This window comes from Bos mutus, chromosome 25 (genome assembly GCF_027580195.1).
Source record: "Bos mutus isolate GX-2022 chromosome 25, NWIPB_WYAK_1.1, whole genome shotgun sequence".
NCBI lineage: Eukaryota > Metazoa > Chordata > Mammalia > Artiodactyla > Bovidae > Bos > Bos mutus.
In genome coordinates, this window is record NC_091641.1 from 4,255,884 (window position 1) to 4,277,765 (window position 21,882).

The 21,882-nt window shown below is 39.9% G+C and overlaps 1 protein-coding gene across 1 annotated transcript in view; it reads right to left on the minus strand.

Annotated features, from left to right (window-relative positions):
* The window catches only part of SDK1 (sidekick cell adhesion molecule 1), a 743,568-nt gene that overhangs the window by 659,474 nt on the left and 62,212 nt on the right, over positions 1-21,882 (minus strand). The window lies entirely within an intron of this gene.

Here is a 21,882-nt window from a genome sequence, read left to right on the forward strand (position 1 = left end):
AAGTGATGAAATGTGCAAGATGAGACTAAGACACTTGCTATTCTAGCAACCAATAAAACTACCAAAAACTAACAAGGGTCTCAAAAAAAATACCAGCAACCAAACCCAACAGCATCTCAAGAACTACACACCATGACAGACTTATGGACACGGGCATGGGGTAGGAAGAGGGGGAGGAAGGAGAGAGTGGGACGAATGGAGAGGTGGCATGGACACATATACACTATCATAGGTAAAACAGATAGCCAAAAGGAGTTTGCTGTACCACTGGGGAGCTCAAATCAGAGCTCTGTAACAACCTAGAGGGGTGTAAAGTGGGGGGAGAAGGGAGGGTGATTCAAGAGGCAGGGGATATATGTACACCTATGACTGATTCATGCTGATATATGGCAGAAACTAACACAATACTGTAAAGCAATTATCCTTTGATTAAAAAAAATAAATTTTTTAAAAAGAATTATACACCAGGACCAAATTTGATTTACCCAGGAATGCAACAGTGCTTCAACATAAGACAATCGGTGTAACACCCATTAATAGAACAAAGAACATTAAGAGAACCATATGATCATAATTGACAAGCAAAAGCATTTGACAAAATTCAATATTCTTTCAAGATTAAAAAAAAACACACACATTAAAAGGCAGGACTAGAAGGAAACTTTCTCAAAATAATGAAGGTTATTTACAAAATGACCCACAACTAACATCATTCTCAATAGTGAAACACTGAAAGATTTCCATGTAAGATCAGAAATAAGAAAAGGATGCCCACTCTCACCACAGTGATTCAACACTGTACTGGAAGTTCTAGCCAGGGCACTTAGACAATAAAAAGTTAAAAATCCATCTGAATTGGAAAGGAAGAAGTAAACTCTCTCTATTCAAAGATGATATGATCCTATGTGTAGGAAATCCCAAAGCATCTATAAGAAAGTTACTGGGGCTTACTAAATGAATTCAGCAACGTTGCATAGTACAAAATCAACATGCAGAAATCAGTTACATTCCTATACATCAGCAATACTCTATCTAAAAGGAAATTAAGAAACCAATTCCATTTATAATAGAATCTAAAAGAATAAATAACTAGGAATAAGTTTCATCAAGAAAGTACAAGAATTGTACACTAAGAACTATATAACATTGCTGAAATAAAGCAGACAAATAACAGTAAAGACACCTCATGTTCATGGATCAAAAAACGTAATATTGTTAAGATATCAGTACTACCTGTAGTGATCTGCAGAGTCAGTGTAATCTTTATCAAATGCCAGGAGTCTTTTTTATAGAAATGCAAAAGCCAATCCTCAAATCCAAAAGGAATTTAAAGGGGTCCCAAACAACAAAACAATCTTGAAAAAGAAGAACTAAGTTGGAGGACTCATACTCCTAATTTTAAAACCTACTACAAAGCAACAACATTTAAAACAGTGTGGTACTGGCATGAAGATAGAGATATAGACCAACAGGATAGAACTGAGAGTCCAGAAATAAATCCATAAATCCTCCACAACCAGCTTAGTTTTGACAAGTGTTCTACATCCCATTCAACAGGAAAAGAGTTGTCTATGCAACAATGATGCTGAAACAGCTGCATGTCCACAGGCAGAGAATGAGTGACGTGGTCTTGGGCCCTTCAGATCAGCCCACACACCTTCTTCCACATTTACCAGTACTGTCGGCCAAGCCCTCCAAAACTCCTTACCTATCAAACAATGATGTTTAATAAAACAGTTGTTTTACACCCCTTGAATCTTGGGGTAATTTGTTACACAGCAGAAGATAATCAAGCATTAGCTTACTACTCTGAAAACTGATAAAGGAAAAAAAATTAAGATTTATCTTTCCCTTCTAATATAACTATTTCAGGGTAACTATATAGCTGATGAGGGATAAATTATATAAAGAATTCCAGCTAATAAAAGCATAAAGAATGCTATCATTAGAAACATACTGGTTTTCAACCCGAGGAAATTATGGTTCTGGGCAATAATCATCAATGAACTAAAACCTCAAATGGAAGGTTTTCAAGAGAAGGCTCAGGCATTCCACTGGAACACCCACCCCTCCCCCCAAACACGTGTCACAATCTCACACAAAAACACACACAGAAAATAAATTGCAGGAAATAAGAGGGAAAGCCATTATACAACCAAAGAGGTTTGAAGGGCATAATCAAATACAATGGAAGGACTTTTGTTTACATCTTAATCCAAATAAGCCAACTGGAAAAAGCCATCTCTGGACACCACCTGAGAAGTCTGAATGTGGATGGAAAACTAGACGACATTAAGGAACCACTATTCACTTCTTTCAGTATGATAATGGAACAGTAGTTATGTTTAAAAAGTTAAGTACCTAGGATGTAAACGGAAGTAATTACAGGCAAAAATGACATGACTTCTAGTCCTCTCTTAAAATTCTCCAGGAAAATAAAACAACATTCTTCCTCTCAAATCTCTTCAATTATAACAAGATCATCAAAATGTTGATAACTGCAATGGCACCCCACTCCAGTACTTTTGCCTAGAAAATCCCATGGATGGAGGAGCCTGGTAGGCTGCAGTCCATAGGGTCGCTAGAGTCGGACACAACTGAGCGACTTCACTTTCACTTTTCACTTTCATGCATTGGAGAAGGAAATGGCAACCCACTCCAATGTTCTTGCCTGGAGAATCCCAGGGACGGAAGCCTGGTCGGCTGCCGTCTATAGGTCGCACAGAGTTGGACACAACTGAAGCGACTTAGCAGCAGCAGCAGCAGTCAAAGCTAGATGATGGGCACATGGTTCATGATACTATTCTCTTCTGTGAAGTTTGAAATGCCTGCTATGAAAAATGCTGCAAGTGCTCAGTTATTGATTAGAGCTGAATTTATGGGTTAATGTGTGAACAACCATCATCCTTACAAAACTGATACCTTCCACGGTGAATATGGTACATCAGTGCACTTACTGATAACTCTTTTGCAAAGACTGCATGTTTTTTTTTTCTAATTTAATCTTAGGCTATATATATCATGCTATCTTGAATAGAGAATTTTTTTTAATATTCCTATTTTTTTGTTTATTGGATACATATATTTTCTTTGAAATAGTTTTTAAAATTACATATTGGGTAAAATTACTTCCTTGTGGGAAGAAATCTTTTATTCTAAGGTAGAAAAACTAAAAAGAAAAAAACACAGCTTCACTTCACAGAATGTACTTTAAAGCAGAATTTCAAGGGACAACTCTATTCCACAAAAAGAGGCATGTGTTGGGTCCCAGCACTGCTATAAGCAACTGCTTACATTCGAAGTGCATTTCTAAGTCCTGCACAAAGACCAAAGGTCATGTGGGGGTTGATGGGACAGAGGAAAAGAATGACGGGAAGTTCAATTTAAGAGCTGACTTCTGTAGAGTCTATCTATTACTTCTCTGGCCAGCCCAGGGCAAAAATTACAAGCAAAGAAACAAATTGCAAAAGACATGGGGCCACTTTATGCAACCTCCCTTCTAGTTCTTTCTTGTCCCTTCTTAGTTTGATATTGCTTGATTTTGTTAAAATGTCTTTTCACTTCATTCTAAATCTCACCTGGTACAAAAGGTTTGAGAATTATCCAAGGAGCTATCGTCACTAACTTTCACCTCCAGAATTCCAAATTTGGAAGACAGCCATCATAGTCATTGGCTCTGTGGGAGAGTGACATTTGCTATCAGGTTTTAATTAATTTGCTAGAGCCCTTTACCTAATTTGTACTTGTTAGAAGATGGATTTGTTTCCTAGAGTTGTAAAACAAAATACAACAAACTAGATAGCTTAAAACAACAGAAATTTATTCTTTCAAAGTTCTGGAGACCGGAAGCCCAAGATTAAGACTGCCAACAGGGTCAGTTCCTTCTCGGGGGCTCAGAAGGAGCATCTCCTGCATGGCTCTCTCCTGGCTCCTGGTGGCTGAAGCAACGCTTGGTGTTCTCAGCTTAAGGCAGCACAATTTCCATCTCTGCTTCTGTCTTCGTGTGGTATTCTCCCTATGTGTCCCTGGGTCCTAATTCCCCTCACTGCATAAGGGAATGTCACTAGATTGGGGTTCATCTAATCCTGCATGACCTCATCTCAACTTCAACACATTTGAAAAGACCCTATTTCCAAATAAGGTCACAATCCCAGGGTGCAAAGTAAATATGAATGGAGGGGAGGGGCAGAGGGGAGAGAAATGCTCTTCAACATAGTAGGGGAGAAACACCAAAACTTTTCAGAATAAGAGAAGGTGTGGTTCTTATATACTGGCTTGGATCACTGTAATTAGATCAATTAAGTTATTGTCAGTTGTAACATGTTGAAGACTGATGAGCAAATTGAAACTCCTATACGTATGACATATGTTTGACACTCTAAACAAACAATGATGGTTCTCTAAAACCTTGCTATTCAAAGTGTGCCCACTGGGGCAGGCTGTCAGAAAGGGCACGCTGGAACTCTAGGCTATGCACTGAAGCTGCAGTCCACAGAGAGAACTTCTCGAATTTTACCATAAGCAGCAACAAGGAACCAAGACGCACCTTCAGCACACTGTATGGAAAAATCCTCAGCTAGATATTCAAGCCGATCACTTACAAGTTCTGCTTTTTATAAAACTTCAGGGCATAATTCAGCTAAGCCTTCTGCCATGATATTGTAAAACCAGAATCTGCTTCCCCCAGTCCCAACAACAAGCTTCCCATTTCCTTCCGTGCGCTCAGCAGAGCCTTGAACATCCGTATTTCTACCAACAGTCTACTCAAGGCAACCTAGGTTTTTCAGTCATGCACATCAAAATCAACCCTCCAGCCATTAACCATTTCCAAAGTTACTTCTACCTTTTAAAGCATTTGGTACAGCAGCACCCTTCTTCCAGGAACCCACATCTGTATTTGTTTTCCATTGCTGCTATAGCAAATTATTACAAACTGATGACAAAAAATAACAGTGATTTATTCTAACAGTCCTGGAGGCCAGAAGTCCAAAATATGAATATAAAAGGGCAAAAGTCAGCCAGAGCTTCACTCCCTCTGGCACCTCTTAGGGAGGATCCATTTCCTTGCCTTTTCTGGCTTCCACTGATATATAGCTGGAAAAAACTGTAATTGGGAAAGATACATGCACGCCAACATTCACTGCAGATCTATTTACAACAGCCAAGACATGGAAGCAATCTAAGTACCCATCAAGAGATGAATGGGTAAAGAAGATGCGATGTACATATATATACGTGTCTGTGTGTGTGCGTGTATACACACACAATGGACTATTACTCAGCCAGTAAAAAATGAAATGATGCCATTTGCAGCAACATAGACGGACTCAGAGATTATCATTTGTTGTTCAGTCACTCAGGCTCAGTCATGTCCAACTCTTTTGACCACATGGACAGCAGCACACCAGGCTTCCCTGTCCTTAAGCATCTCCTGGAGTTTGCTCAGACTCACGTCCATTGCACTGGTGATGCCATCCAACCATCTCATCCTCTGTCGCCCCCTTCTCCTCCTGCCTTCTTTCTTTCCCAGCATCAGGGTCTTTTCCAATGAGTCAGCTCTTTGAATGAGGTGGCCAGAGTATTAGAGTTTCAACTTCATCATCAGTCCTTCCGATGACTATTTAGGGTTGATTTCCTTTAGGATTGACTGGTTTGATCTCCTTACAGCCCAAGGGACTCTCAAGAGTCTTCTCCAACACCACAGTACAAAAGCGTCAATTTTTTGGCATTCAGCTTTCTTTATAGTCCAACTCTCACATCCATACATGACTACTGGAAAAACCATAACTTTGACTATATGGACCTTTGCTGGCAAAGTAACGTCTCTGCTTTTTAATATGCTGTCTAGGTTGGTCATAACTTTTCTTCCAAGAAGCAAGTGTCTTTTAATTTCATGGCTGCAGTCACTGTCTGCAGTGATTTTGGAGCCCAAGAAAATAAAGCCTGATACTGTTTCCTTTATTTCCCCATCTGTGTGCCATGAAGTGATGGAACCGGATGCTAAGATCTTACTTTTCTGAATGTTGAGTTTTAAGCCAACTTTTTCATTCTCCTCTTTCACTTTCATCAAGAGGCTCTTTAGTTCTTCTTTGCTTTCTGCCATAAGGATGGTGTCATCTGCATATCTGAGGTTATTGATATTTCTGCCAGCAACCTTGATTCCAGCTTGTGCTTCATCCAGCCCAGAATTTTGCATTATGTACTCTGCCTGCAAGTTAAATAACCAGGGTGACAGTATACAGCCTTGATGTACTCCTTTCCCATTTTGGAACCAGTCCTGTTCTAACTATTGCTTCTTGACCTGCGTACAGGTTTCTCTGGAGGCAGGTAAGGTGGTCTGGTACTCCCATCTACTAAGTGTAGTAAGACAGAGAAAGACAAATATCACATGGTATCACTTATATGCGGAAACTAAAAAAATGATACAAATGAACTTTGTATCACTTAAAATGATACAAAACAGAAACTTTGTATCAAAAATGATACAAAACAGAATTAGACACACACACATAGAAAACAAACTAATAAGGAGAAAGAATCTGAAGAATAGGTGTAGGTGTGGAAAACTGAATCACTTTACATGTGAAACTAACACTGTGAATCAACTACACACTGTATTAGGCTCCCAGGGTGCTCAGCAGTACAGAATATGCCTGCTAATACCGGAAACACGAGAGACGTGGGTGCAATCCCTGGGTCAGGAATACCCTAAAGTAGAAAATGGCAACCCACTCCAGTACTCTTGCCTAGGAAATCCCATGGGCAGAGGAGTGTGGAGGGCTATAGTCTATGGGGTCACAAAGAGTCGGTCAATAAAAAGAGTAGAAATTTCTGTCATCGAGTAAGATTAGGAAACACCGAATTAGACAATGCTAACCTTATTTATTTCCTCGAGGTTTCTCAGATCCTTCAGTCTGTTAATGTACATTGTTAGCCTTGTAAAGAGAGGATGCAGTATGCGGTCTTTCCCAAATTTACTGAGCCACGCAATCATTTTTGGAAAAGTGTCTCTTAAAGGAACTTCTGTTCCTCAGACTGTTCTTCAGGATATACCACTACTGAAAAGAAAAGTACATTCCAGCTGATTCCTTTGGAACTGGCTAATTACTGACAGTCACTAAAAGGTATCCATTAAACAGAAAGATTAAAAGGCAAAGATTAACAAACACATAAGAAAGTTTGGCATTTTAAAATAAAATATTAACCATATAATAACGTTTTCTTCTATAAACAGCTATAAAAGAAGTTTCATTTCAAATATCCACAGTAATAACTATGCATCAATTCTATTTAGTTCTTTAACATCTATATTAAGTCTGCATAAAATACATTTATTTCCAAACTTCAAGTAATAACTCAGCAGTTCTATGAAGTACAGTGTGAATAATACATGATCACAATTATCTGAAATATAAACTGTTTTTTAATTAATTAATTTTTTAATTGAAGGATGATTGCTTTACTTTTGTAGTTTTCTGCCAACTGTTTTAATTTGAACTATAAGGATCTACCGTGACTGAGACTGGCGTAAGCCCTCTAGCTGCAGAGTTTAAAGAGTGTCCCTCTACAACAGGAAAAAGGGCACTGTGTGCTGTTGTCCTTTGGCTGAGACTATTGGTTCAAGAAGGTCTAGTCGAGCTAATTCAAGTGATACTGGCATTTAATAGGTGCCATGCATCAGAGATGTTTGACAATCATTAACCTTTTAGGGCTACAGTAATTTGTGCAATTAACTTGGGGGAAATTATTTTTCACAGTCACATAATTAATTTCCATGCCATCTTAAAAAATTCTTATACCTGAACTAAAATTTATATGCAAATACTAAGACTATTCAGTTTAAGATCAGGTCCCCAACACAGAGCACAATTAGTAGACACTTTAAGGGCTTCGATATGCATGCAACCTAACTGATTATATGAAGGCAGATAAGAGGTCAAATATCCTCCACTAACTTGGGCAACCACTGTCACAAGGATAACTTTTATCCTTTTAATTAAGACCTTAATTTGAAAAAAAATAATCACCCAATTTCTAAATTCATGATTTTAAATGGAAAATTTTAACTGAAGTATAAGAATACTATTTATGAATATTTTATTAGTATGAAAGAGTGGCCAATTTACTTTTAATATCATTGGTACCTGGGGGTGTTCACAAGTTGGAGGTGAAGTGAGAAGTTAGGAAGAATTCCTTCTCTTTACTCAAAACTTTTATTCATAAATAAAAGGGAATCAGGATGATCAGCAGTCAATAATATGTAATAAGTCAGAAATCTCCTGAATTAAAAATGAATCCATATTTCCTGACTACCACTCACTGAATCAGATGTATGGAGAATACAAATTCATAATTATTTGACTTTTTATACAATACTTGATTATATGTAATTTATATATATTTGATTATATATGATTTTATATATTTGATTTTCAATATTTCTATAAGTATGGATTGATTTATAACCAGAAGAAATGTCTTGAAAGAAACTGATATTTACCCTGTGCTTTGGCTTATAATGATTTTATATATATTCATAGACAATAGATAAATTATGGATATAGATAATAGATAAATAATGGAAATGAATACTAAATAAGCAGGCTTACACCTCCTGCAATTTAGTCTATTTTTATATTGTGAGAAATTAAAGTTGTAATGTTTGTTTTCTTCTATATTTTTGCCAATATTCCCAGCAGATTCCCACCAGCACAAAATACAATTTGTCAGTATAATCAGGAAAAGGTAACATCACTATAAAAATGTACTCATTTAAAGTAAAACAGGACTTCCTTGGTGGTACACTGCATTAGAATCCGCCTGCCAATGCCGGGGACATGGGTCCAACCCCTGATCCGGGAGGATCCCATATGCTGCGGAGCAACTAAGCCCACGCACCACAGCCACTGAGCCCACACGCACCTAGCACCTGTGCTCCACAGCAAGCAGCCACTAGAGAAACGAGAAACCGCAACTAGAGAGAGCCCACGCACGGCAACAAAGAAAAAAAAGCAAAACAAAACTGGGGAGTTGCCTGGTGGTCTAATGGTTAGGATTCAGTGTTTTCACTGCCAAGGCCAAGGTTCAGTCCCTGGTCTGGGAAGTGACATCCCACAAGCCGCAAATCCAGGCCAAAAATAAGCAAAAAAATAAAACAAACCAAAGATACTATTTAAAAATGAGAACAAATGTGATTTCAAAAATCAAAATAACTAAGGTTGTACTAAATAAATAGTTCAAAACGTCACAGAATATGGCAACTAAAATACTTAGGGCAACACCTGGAACAAAGCAATCGATCACCTTGGCAACTATTTGGGTGAATACTGTGTATGGGGTTGAGCCATAAAACTGCCGATCTTCTGTCATTTTTTACCTACAAAACAGGATATTTTATGTGGTTCGATCCACACAACAGTAGTTAATAACACAACTCTGGAGTCAATGAGACGCAGGTCAAGTTCTGTTGTTACTACTAACTAGCCTTGTGATCTAGAACATGTTATTAATGATCTGCGCCTAGGTTTATTCATCTTTTAAATGGCAACAATAATACACCTCCTGCTAGATTTCTCTTGTGAAGTTTGTATAAATCATGCAGGTAATGTGCTTACCTTTTCACCTGGGACAGAGTGGAGCCCTCAATAAATGTTAGTTGTTATTATTAAAAATTACTTGCTTCAGAGACAAAGAAACCTATTAAGCATGTTTCAACAGCTTTTTTCTACAAATCTATGATTATGTACCTCTAAAGTGCTTATAGGTATCAGTCAGAAATGTCAGCTAAATTTTTTAAAATATGTTCCTCCGTAAGATAATGATGCAGGGCATGTTGGTACTGCGGAACTTAATTTAACTCAGGTTCCTAAGCATGACTGGGCTGCAACCCGCCTATCCATATCTCACTCTCCCCCAAATTTCCTACAAAACTTATCAATCATCCTGTCCATTCTCTTCAGTCTCCACATCTGCCATCTCTCTCATAACACTGAGGAAGACGTCTTTACTCATCTCCCAGAAAAGACATCCCTGCCACCAAACTATGGAAAGTCCTTCTGTGTCCCTGTCTCTCCTTACTGCAAAGCTTACCTTCCCCCTCCGGGCTCTAGATCGCAACAACTTCCATGTCCCTTGGGAAATACAATTCTCCAATAGAAAGCCTTTCTCAGACATTTAGCTGCGGTCCAGTATCACTGTCCAAACACACAGCTCCCCCAATCACTGCTCTCCCTTTCCCACCCTCTGTTTTGCTCAGAAGCCTTTGAGAGTCCTTTACTCTCACTGCCACTACTTTATCCCTCTTTACTAAATAGCCCACAGCCACCACTGAAAACACTTTCTCCAAGGTCACCAATGGATGAATCACAAGCTGGAATCAAGATTGCTGGAAGAAATAGCAATAACCTCAGATATGCAGATGATACCATTCTAATGGCAGTGACCAAAGAGGAACTAAAGAACCTCTTGATGAAAGTGAAAGAAGAGAGTGAAAAAGTTGGCTTAAAATTCAATGTTCAAAAAATTGAGATCATGGCATCCAGTCCCATCACTTCATGGCAAATCAGTTCAGTCACTCAGTCATGTCCAACTCTTTGCAACCCCATGGACTGTGGCATGTCAGGCTTCCCTGTCCATCATCAACTCCCGGAGTCTACTCAAACTCATGTCCATCATGTCGATGATGCCACCCAACCATCTCATCCTCTGTCGTCCCTTTCTTCCCGCCTTCAATCTTTCCCAGCATCAGGGTCTGTTCCAATGAGTCAGTTCTTCACATCAGGTGGCCAAAGTATTGGAGTTTCAGCTTCAGCATCAGTCCTTCCAATGAATATTCGGGACTGATTTCCTTTAGGATGGACTGGTTGGATCTCATTGCAGTCCTAGGGACTCTCAAGAGTCTTCTCCAACACCACAGTTCAAAAGCATCAATTCTTCAGCGCTCAGCTTTCTTTATAGTCCAACTCTTACATCCATACATGACTACTGGAAAAACCACAGCATAGCTTTGACTAGACGGACCTTTGTTGGCAAAGTAATGTCCCTGCTTTTTAATACACTGTCTAGATTCATCATAGCTTTTCTTCCAAGAAGCAAATGTCTTTTAATTTCATGGTTGCAGTCACTGTCTGCAGTGATTTTGGAGCCCCCCAAAAATAAAATCTCTCACTGTTTCAATTGTTTCCCCATCTATTTGCCATGAAGTGATGGCACCAGATGCCATGTTCTTAGTTTTTTGAATGTTGACATTTAAGCCAACATTTTCACTCTCCTCTTTCACTTTCATCAAGAGGCTCTTTAGCTCTTCTTCGCTTTCTGTCTTAAGGGTGGTGTCATCTGCATATCTGAGGTTATTGATATTTCCCCCAGCAATCTTGATTCCAGCTTGTGCTTCATCCAGCCCTGCATTTTGCATGATGTACTCCATGGCAAACAGATGGGGAGAAAGTGAAAGCTGTGATAAATTTTCTCTTCTTGGGCTCCAAAATCACTGCAGACAGTGACCACAGCCATGAAATTAAAAGACACTTGCTTCTTGGAAGGAAAGTTATGACAAACCTAGACAGCATATTAAAAAGTAGATATATCACTTTGCCAACAAAGTCAGCATAGTACCTTTACTGACAAAAGTTGGTATAGTCCAAGCTATGGTTTTTTCCATAGTCATGTACGGATGTGAGAGCTGGACCATAAATAAGGCTAAGTGCTGAAGAACTGATGCTTTTGAACTGTGGTGCTCGAGAAGACTCTTGAGAAACCCTTGGACATCAAGATCAAACCAGTTGATCCTTAAAGGAAATCAACCCTGAATATTCATTGGAAGGACTGATGCTGAAGCTCCAATACTTTGGCTACCTGATGTGAAGGGCCAACTCATTAGAAAAGATCCCAACGCTAGTAAAGATTGAAGGCAGGAGGAGAAGGGGGTGACAGAGGACAAGATGGTTGGATGGCATCACCAACTCAATGGACATGAGTCTTAGCAAACTCCAGGAGATAGTGAAGGACAGGGAAGCCTGACATGCTGCAGTCCATGGAGTCGCAAAAAGTCAGACATGACTTTAGAGACTCAACAATAAGTTCACACCTTAGTTCTTGGTGTACTTGACTCATCAGCACACAGGACAAGATAAACTGTCTTCTTCTCTCTCAGAGGCTTAGAAAATGCCACACCCATCAGGTGATCACCTTTCTGCCACTCTCACAGTCCCTCTTTCTTAGTGCCCTCGCTGGAGAATACACATTCCTCTGATCCTAAAGTTCCTCAGGCTCTTTCACCGATTCTCATTTCTTACTCTGAATACTCCCTCTGAGTAGTCTTAATCATGCTCCTGACTTTTATTACCATCTATAAGCAACCATTCCTGTAGCTGACACAGCAAGTTGCCTAACCAATATCCATTCATCCTTTTATTAATAGAACCCTATTTCGTTTTGAAGAGCAATGTGCTCTGGCTTAAAAACAAAGAACAAAAAGTTGCTATCTCAGGCTTCCTTACAGTTAACTACAAACAGCTCTGTGACACAGTTCTAACCAGTGACAGGCAAACGGGAGTCCAACAGGTGAGGTTTCTGTGACAGCTGCTTATTTTCTGATAAAAAGGGACACACCCAGCTGAAATGCCCCGCCTCCTTTGCCCTGCCTGGATACAGACAAAATGTCTAAAGCTGCAGCAGCCACCTCGTTGCTGTGATGCCAACAGCCACACTGAAAGAACAGTAAGTCAGGGAGAGGCAGCCTGGCTCCTTCATGGCATATTTTAAAAACTGCCATACATGTCCTAACTTTAAAAATTTAATTTAAAGCTTGCTCTCTCAAAATTACTTAGCAATTGTTTTTTTGGGCTTGTAAGTCAAACCATAAATTAGACATTAAGAAATTTTTTTTCTGACTACAAAAGCAATCCACACTCATAGGAAAGCTGAAAATCAAATAGAAAAGTATAAAAAAGGTCATAAAAAATCACATCATCCCACCTAATAAGGATAATATTTTTGGTATTGGTATGGTGGTGGTGGTGGTCTAGTCACTAAGTTGTATCTGAGTCTTGTGACCCCGTGGATTATAGCCTGCCAGGCTCCTCTGTCCATGGGATTTTCCAGGCAAGAATACTGAAGTGGATTGCCATTTCCTTCTCCAGGGGATCTTTCCAACCGAGGAATCGAACCTGGGTCTCCTGAATTGCAGGCAGATTGTTCACCGACTGAGCTATGAGAGAAGCCCTGGTATTGGAATAGTGCCTTCATATTCATTTATATATAGCATAGCACATACAATATGTAAGTTTTTTTATGTTTCATTTATTGCTTATATCAGAAAAATTTTCCCAGATTATTATTCTTTGAGACTTCTTGTTTCAATTAAGACAACTAACTGATCAAACTTTTTCTCTCTCCCCCACTTCATGAAATGGGAGAATAAATATATAATGAAAATAAACATAGCAATAGCAAGAGGAAATATTCAGTAGACCATGTTTACCCTCACCTGTAAGGTCTCTCCACCTCCTCTTCCCTCTGCTGGCAACACTCTTGTCCTTACCTTTCATCTCTTAGGTCTTCTTTCTCTTCCCAGAGCTCAGGTCAACTGTCACCGACTCCAGGTAGAGTTCTACAACAATCCCTCTCCCAGTAAGTAGCCCTTTCATGTGTCCCCAAAGCACACTGCACCTTTTCCTCACAGAACATGAGCTTCCTGTAAGTCAGTCATCTGTTTAATGCCCATCTTCCCCACACAACTATGTATAAACTCCATCACGATGGGCTGTTTCTCTTTTTGTTCACCTTAATTTTCTAAGGCCCAACACATTTGCCCTCCACAATAAACATTTGTGGAATAGATGAGTGAATTTCTGGAAAAACTAAAATTGATGAGAACACAATGGCAAATCCAAGGAAACATAAGGAACCTGTGACAGTTGACAAGTTTCCCAGCAGACGCTCAGAATAATCCCATTATCAGTACAGTGCAGGCGAGGGGAAGGAGCTGGCCACACACAACTGGCCAAATAACTAACTGGAGGGTAGGAGTGCTGAGTGAGTCTCCCTACCTCAACCGCTTAACTCTGATGTCTGCCCCAGGGGAGGGGTGGGTGGGCATGCGCACAGCCTGCTAACCGGGAAGACAGCCAGGTGCACAAAGGGACAGAGGAAATGGGCAGGGCTGCCTCCCCCAGCGGGAAGCTCAGGAAAACCCCTGCCCCACAGCAGCCCCTCCTGGCCCCTGAAAAGTCATCTGAAGTTGAGCCCTTGTGCTGAACCTGTATTTGCCATGGGGTGAGGGGGAATTCTCACTTGAGCTAAAGAAATACACTCCGTCATTGATCATTACCTACAGATGTGAACAGGAATACAAGAAACACTGGGTGTTTGAGGTAAAGAAATGGCATGAAAAAGAGGCACCCAACTAACACCCAGAAAAGTCAGTGAAGCCTCTGGGATGGACTTGAAGTCAGACAGCCTGGTCTGAATCCTTATTGTGACTTCAGTGTCTCCTCGTGTACAACAGGGATAGGTGCACACTCCCAACCCCTCACCAACTGTTAGTTCAGCAAACAGAAGAAATTTGAAAGTAAGCACTTAAAGAACTTCAAGGAGATAACACACCACAAAAACAAAAGCCAAAAAAGCAGGGCATCTGTGCACACGTGTCTGTTCTCTCTCCCACCAAAGGCCTCATGCACTGACAGAAGACTGTTGTTATTAAAGAATTCTGGACCCAAAAATGGTGCCATCAGCAGATTAAATATTTTATAGGGTGCCTGGAAACCAGAAAAATTGCAGGACTGAAAACATGAGGGATTCCTGGAAGACCGAGCAATGTTAACTGTGGCCCCAAACAGAAGGCAAGAGCAGTTCTCAGAGAAGCCAAAAGAAGTTCCCAGCTCAGAGCCAACAAATACAGAAAACAAGAGTGGCTCGACAATAAACTGATGAAAACGTGGAGCTGAGAACAGCCGGACTCATAAGCTCCCCGCCCATAACCCCCTGCCCTCCTTGTGGCAGTGAAAGGGCAGCTCAAAGTAGATGGCTGACCTGGGGAGAGCTCCAGGTGTGGCTGTTACAGCCCGAGACAGAACAGGGAAAGAAAACTCTGCAAAAGACAGGGACGGGAGGTGAGGCAGTGGGGAGGGAGAGACGCAGCTCTGCCCGGACGCAGACACCGGTACTCCCCACGACACAGTGAAGTCCTTCCTATGTGACAACAAGCTTATCAAGTACTGTTTTCTAGAGCACATTTTTAATAACTTTCCTTTTTCTTTTAGGTCTGAGCTGAAATGCTTTTTATCCCCTCTTGCTAAGAAATGTCAGTATTTAAGTACATTCATTTTCCTCTAGGTATGGCTTTGATCACATCTCAGCATTAACATACACTTTCCATTATACAGTTTTTCTAAATGTTTTGTAATCTTAGTATTGCTTTTCTCTTTAACCCAGTCAAGAGTTATTTAGGAAATGGCTTGAAGCAGGGTAGAGGGGGAGAACTCAGCACTTTTTGTTTTAAATTTTCATGTACAATGTTTTTGAAATTTCACTGTGGCTAGCAAATGCATTTTCTATTATATTCAGTTTGTTGTAAGTTTAGATTTTATGATCTAGAAAAAAGAATTCTCTGGGGCCCTAAGAAGGAATCATCTCTGTTTTCAGGGTAAAGCTTTCGACATGCATCTTAGCTCGCCATTAGAATATTCATACCCTCGACCATCCTGCCTTCTTGTCTAACAATCTGCCAAGAAGAAGCATCAGTGTCTCATTACCCTTTGCTTTCCTTTGTGTTCCCAGTGATTGATGTTTATTGTGATGTAATTTATCCCATAAAAATTAACGTCACTTCTTTCTTGTGGCTTATCTGTTTCATCTTCATGACTACTTTTGTTCCATTTTAATGCTGTCTTAGGGTAAGGGAACTTATATTCTCCTTGTGTACATTTACCAGTCTCTTTCCTTTAAGCCTTTCTGAGTCATTTTATTTGGCACATAGCTTTTTATAAAGGACATATAGCTGGATTATTTTGGGTTGTGTGTTTGGGTGGTGAATTTTCAGTTGAGCTAGTCTGTTAGCCCGTACTGCTAACCTCCAATCAAAGGATACGCCATAAACATCAGGAGGCTATACAACTCCATGTTCCCCTTTCAAAGTAAAAAAAAAAAAAAAAAAAAATCCAAGAGTGGTCTCTTCCATGGATAAAATATGTATCTAAGGAGCTTTTTGAGGGATGGAACATGAATGCTCTTATTTTACATCTGAAAATAGTCATTTAAAAATAAGATTTTATGTGTGTGTGTGTAGAGAGAGAGAGAGAGAGAGAGGCTGAACACAATTACAGAGCCACAGACTTAGAGTGTTCCCTTGTTAGTAACCTCCTTTATTTCCTGGGTTTGCTTTATCCTTAAAGTTCAAATATTTTGCCAGAATAGCCTAAGTAGGAACTTGTCTTCATTATTTTTGGCTGCTTCTCAGGATGCCCTTTGAGTTTTACTCACTTTCTTCTCTGGCATGGGAAAGCTCACTCATGACTTCCCTGATAACTGCTCTAGTTTCCTGCTATGCAACACCTCTTGGGTTGAAGATCTACCGTCCATATCTACTTCCCATTACCTATCTTTGTCCTTTTCTTCTCTGCCTTCTGTTCTCAAGCTTGTTGTCCATAATACTTCTCCATGCTTTGGAATCTCAAAGCTTCTTTTGATTGCCTTAATACAAATTTTAAATTTTATCACAATTTTTTTTCTTGCATTCTTTTATTTCAACCAGCTTTGACAATTCTTCTTTTATCTCATCCTGTTCCTCCTTAGGGCTCTCTGGTTTCCTTTTTACTCAAGGTCATAACCTTTTAAGATCCCAGGAAACTGACACTAAATTGTTGTATATTTATACTAAATGTGTTTCTTACATGCAATCATTTTCAGAGAGATATACTATATCTTCAAAGTCATGATTTAATTTCCCTTATTTTCTAGAATCTTTTCAGAAACTACACGATAGACATCTTCCATATACAAGTTTTGTAGAGGACAGAGCTATTTAAATCTAACGTTCTTGCAGACAAGGTAACGTGTCTTTAGTCCCCTCAATGTCCACTAAATGTTGGCAGGTTCCCCCTCTCAGACTAAGACTCAGATTGAAATTAGATGTGTTCTACTCTCAGCTCAACTGTTGATGGGCAACTAGACATTTCTTCTAATGTGATCATGTGGAGAGAGAAACTCTTCCTGATCTAGTAGGCACTCCTGTCAGCTGTCATGCACACTGTACATAATATATGAAACACACGGGCACCCACAGCTCTTGCTACTTTTCTTTAAGTGACATGCAGGGTAGGGTGCCCTCAGCCACCTTCACCTAGCTCCTGCTCCTGGGCTGAACATTGGGAGTTGGGTTTTAGAGGAAGATGAATGGAAATGAACTAGTGGAGATGGGAAAGCAACAGGTTAAGGCCACGGATTTGACGGACTCAAAATCTACAGGCAGCAAACTTTTCCACTCAACATAACCCGCATGCTTCCAATTTTCAAGTCTCTTAAATCTTTAACATGTGCTCCCAATCTTCAAACTCTATCCTACATTGGGTGGGGCCTGTTCTACTGATAGTTCTGAAGCAGAACTTGTGCTATATAATCCCTGCTGCTGCTGCTAAGTCGCTTCAGTCGTGTCCGACTCTGTGTGACCCCATAGACGGCAGCCCACCAAGCTCCGCCCTCCCTGGGATTCTCCAGGCAAGAACACTGGAGTGGGTTGCCATTTCCTTCTCCAATGCATGAAAGTGAAAAGTGAAAGTGAAGTCACTCAGTCGTGTCCGACACTCAGCAACCCCATGGACTGCAGCCTACCAGGCTCCTCCATCCATGGGATTTTCCAAGCAAGAGTACCCGAGTGGGCTGCCATTGCCTTCCCCGATATAATCCCTGACTAGTCTCAATCCATTCCACCAGCTTCATCTGGGAAGCTCCTACCCAGACCTTAGCGTATGGCATTTGCTCTATAGTTCACTTGCCTGTGTTTGTCAACTACACGAAGGTTTTAACAGAAATTGGGAAGCAATCTATCAGGCCCAAGCAGCATGCCCCACAATATCTTAGAAACATCAGACCTAAGAGTTTGTTTCCTTTTTATATTACATCATCTTCCACTATTTTAGTGAGAACTGAGATTACAGGCTGCACTTGTGCATTTAATGCATACTTTTCTTAAAAGATCTCTTTTCCCACACCATTCTGAAGTCAAGCTACAGACTTATAAAGAACAACTGACAGCAACTGTCTTCTCACTCCCTCAGGGGTTAACATTTGTGTAGCTGTCTCTTTTGGTTGGCACACCCTGTACTGAAGAAAAAGAGCCATCTGCCTTGCTGTCTGAAAAACACCGCTTGTCTGGAATTCCCCTGCCAGTAAGGAGACTGCTCTGAAAACCCATGTACTCAAGAAGCAGATTCACTTTGGGGAAATTAATAATCCCACTATCAAAACCATATTCTCTGAAGGCACATATATATTTCAATTTAAAGTCAGATCTAAATCAAATTTTATCTTAGACCTATGTTCGTAGTCTTTATTATGACTCTGAATCTAAGTGATTCTGATTTAGTAATGATACATTTCAAAACAAAGATTGGTCCCTAAAGTCCTCCTCAGTGGGAAGCAACATGCTGTCTCCTGTGGATGAAGGTGATACCACTGACTCCTCATGTCTGGAATAATGTTCTGAGTTGGTACCATGAGCTGATGAGGCTCAGCGCTGCCCTGCAATTCTAATTCTTATGAAAGCAAATCACTACACGGCATACATGTATTTATTCTTAGTAAGTGGAGAGAAATGTACCACAAATTTTATAGGTTCCAGTTTTCATCTATTATGAAAAAAAAAGAAACCTCAAGCATTTAAATTAATTCACATAGTGTACTGCAATCGGTTATCTTTTTAATAATTTACAGTAATTCAAGATCAGCTCTTTGATAACATAAATAAAAACCTAAATAAACATCTTATTTTGTGCTATCCCCTTTTATACAATATCATTTGTTTCAATGAGATTAAGAGAAATGAAGACTAAATGATGGTTTCAGAAAACTGTCACCTGAGTGCTTTATATTCACTTTTACTTTGGATCAGAAGGCCCTATATATCAGGCGTTGGCAAGTTGTTCCTATAACATACAGTCAGTAAATAATTTTTGTTCTGCAGACTACATAATCTCTGTCTCGTCTACCTAACTCTGCCATTGTAGAGGGGAAACATATGTGCATGGTACATGAACAAAGGAGCATCACTGCGCTTCAGTCAAACTACTTACACTATTAAATGAGGTATGAGGAAGCAGTGCAGTGACACATAAAAATTTGGGACAACACAATTTCATAGAAGTACAGAAGTCTTAACTTTTATGTATAAAATAGAAGAAACAAGGAGTAATATTTACATTTTTAACAGCCATCAAATTGTATGTGTAATAGCTAACTTTTATTCAGCTCTTACAGTACTTGTGTCAAGTACTGTTCTAAGTGCTCTGCATTAATTGTCTCATTTGGTTCTCATAAAAACTTGGACAAGTTTGAAACAAAGTGTTAAGATACAGATGAGCTGCCAGGTCATACCAGGCTCCTTTTTGCTTCTAGGAGTAGAAATGAATAGAAGCAAAGATTGGGCTGGCAAGGTCAAGGGCACATGCTTAGGTTCAAACGACAGACTGCCAAAGTCTCAGAGAGTTTCCAATGGGCCTCCTTTCCTCCTGTCCTTACTGGTTTATCCCTTCAACTCTACCATCCCACGATTCAAATTCTTCCAGGCTGCTTTTAATTCTCAAATTATTAATTTCACTCAATCCCCTAATACCCTATTACTAACTGCCCTTCTGCAACCCCATGAAAACTGGATGGAAACGTGATGGTACGAGGTACAGGATTTTAAACCCCTCTGATTAAATCTGGAACTGAATAAATGTTTCCCACAAAAGTGAGCTGGGCAACAGGTGATTTTTAAATGTTCATTTAAATACTAGTCTAACAGGAGGACAAATATCTTTGTCAATAGTGGGTAAACAAAACTTTCTGTCTTTCAGGGAAGGAGAGGTTTGAAAACACTTTCTTCTCTTTGTAATATCCAGAAATGATCAGGACTTCCATACTGACTCAACAGTTAACTACGTTTTACATATTCTACCCGTTTCAATTTTCTTTAACTCATAGAAGCCATTATTATTAAGTTTACCCTTAGCTGAGGACAATAACAACTACAAGAGTGTGGCAGGACTCCTTTCTGATGTAGATCATTTCCTCTCAGAACTATCACTTCCACAGAGAGATCAGACAGTTCGATGGTACCAGGGTTCAACAGTCTCTCTGCAAAGTTCATCCTCAAAGGGAGTATTGTCAGCAACATTAGCATCCAATAAACAGGAATTAAAGCACGTTCTAGTTATTCTGATCTTCTTTAAAATTTTTCTGTATATTTGTGCTGCAATAATAGTGCACCAAACAAGTAAAATCTTATTGCCATCATCATCCAAACAGTATATTAAATACCCTGGAGGTACATGACTCTACTATCTGATTTTACATTTAAGGGAATTTTTATTAAACTTACTCAAAATGACGGCAAGGAAGTAGGCAGTTAAACAAGTTGAAAGGGAGTTTAATTTCAATGGCTAAGATCAGGGGTCAGCAGAATATAAAGTGAAAAAGTGAAAGTGTTAGTCGCTCAGTTGTGTCCAACTCTTTGCGACACCATGAACTGTAGCCCACCAGGCTCCTCTGCTCATGGAATTTCCCAGGCAAGAATACTGAAGTGGGTTGCCATTTCCTTTTCCGGGGGATCTTTTTGACCCAGGGATGGAACCTGTGTCTCCTGCATTGCAGGCGGGTTCTTTAGCATCCACGGGCCAAATCTGCCCACTCTGCTCCCTCCCCGACTCCCCATCAGTTTACTCCGACAGAGCCATGACCTTCATTTACATATTGTCTAAGGTCCTCTTTACATTACAAAAACAAATTTGAGCAATTGTGACACCATATTGTCTGCAAAGCCTAAAATACTTCTGTTCTGGCCCTTTGCAGAAAGATATTGTAAACCCATTTTAGGCAAGAGATGCAAGGAACACAGACTATGGAAATATATTACAAATATAGAGGGAAAAGGGGAATACTGTCCCACAAAAATAATTACCACCACCAGACAACTGTTTCACAAATGATGAGTTTACGATAGACAAAAAGCTTGTAGAGGATCTATGGTCTTCTGCTATCTGGTGAGAAGATTAATCAACATAGGACCTGAAATAACCCACTGTTAGTGACAGGTGGTTTGAAATATTAATATACCCCAAAAGGTGAGCAGCTAGAGAATGCAGACATGAAAAGTAATTCCTAACTTCTCTACCCCATCCATGTAGAACACATGCATAAAGATCTAGAGCAAATGAGATTACAACTGTAAGATGGTATTTTTCAAAACACACATCCAAAAAAGATCATCCTAAAACAAATGGGAAACCAAATTATATTTAATACTCACAATTCATCTCCCAAGAAGATAATCTTTTTCTTCAAAAATAGAAGCAAGAGGTACCAAAAATCTGACAGATAAATAGGCAATGAAAAAATGAACCAACAGTTTACAGAAAAGAAAGCTGTTAAATAACTTTTAACGCTCAACTATACCCATAAGCAGAGAAGGCGATGGCACCCCACTCCAGTACTCTTGCCTGGAAAATCCCATGGGTGGAGGGGCCTGGTGGGCTGCAGTCCATGGGGTCGCTAGGAGTCGGGCACGACTGAGCGACTTCACTTTATTTTTTCACTTTCATGCATTGGAGAAGGAAATGGCAACCCACTCCAGTGTTCTTGCCTGGAGAATCCCAGGGATGGGGGAGCCTGGTGGGCTGCCGTCTA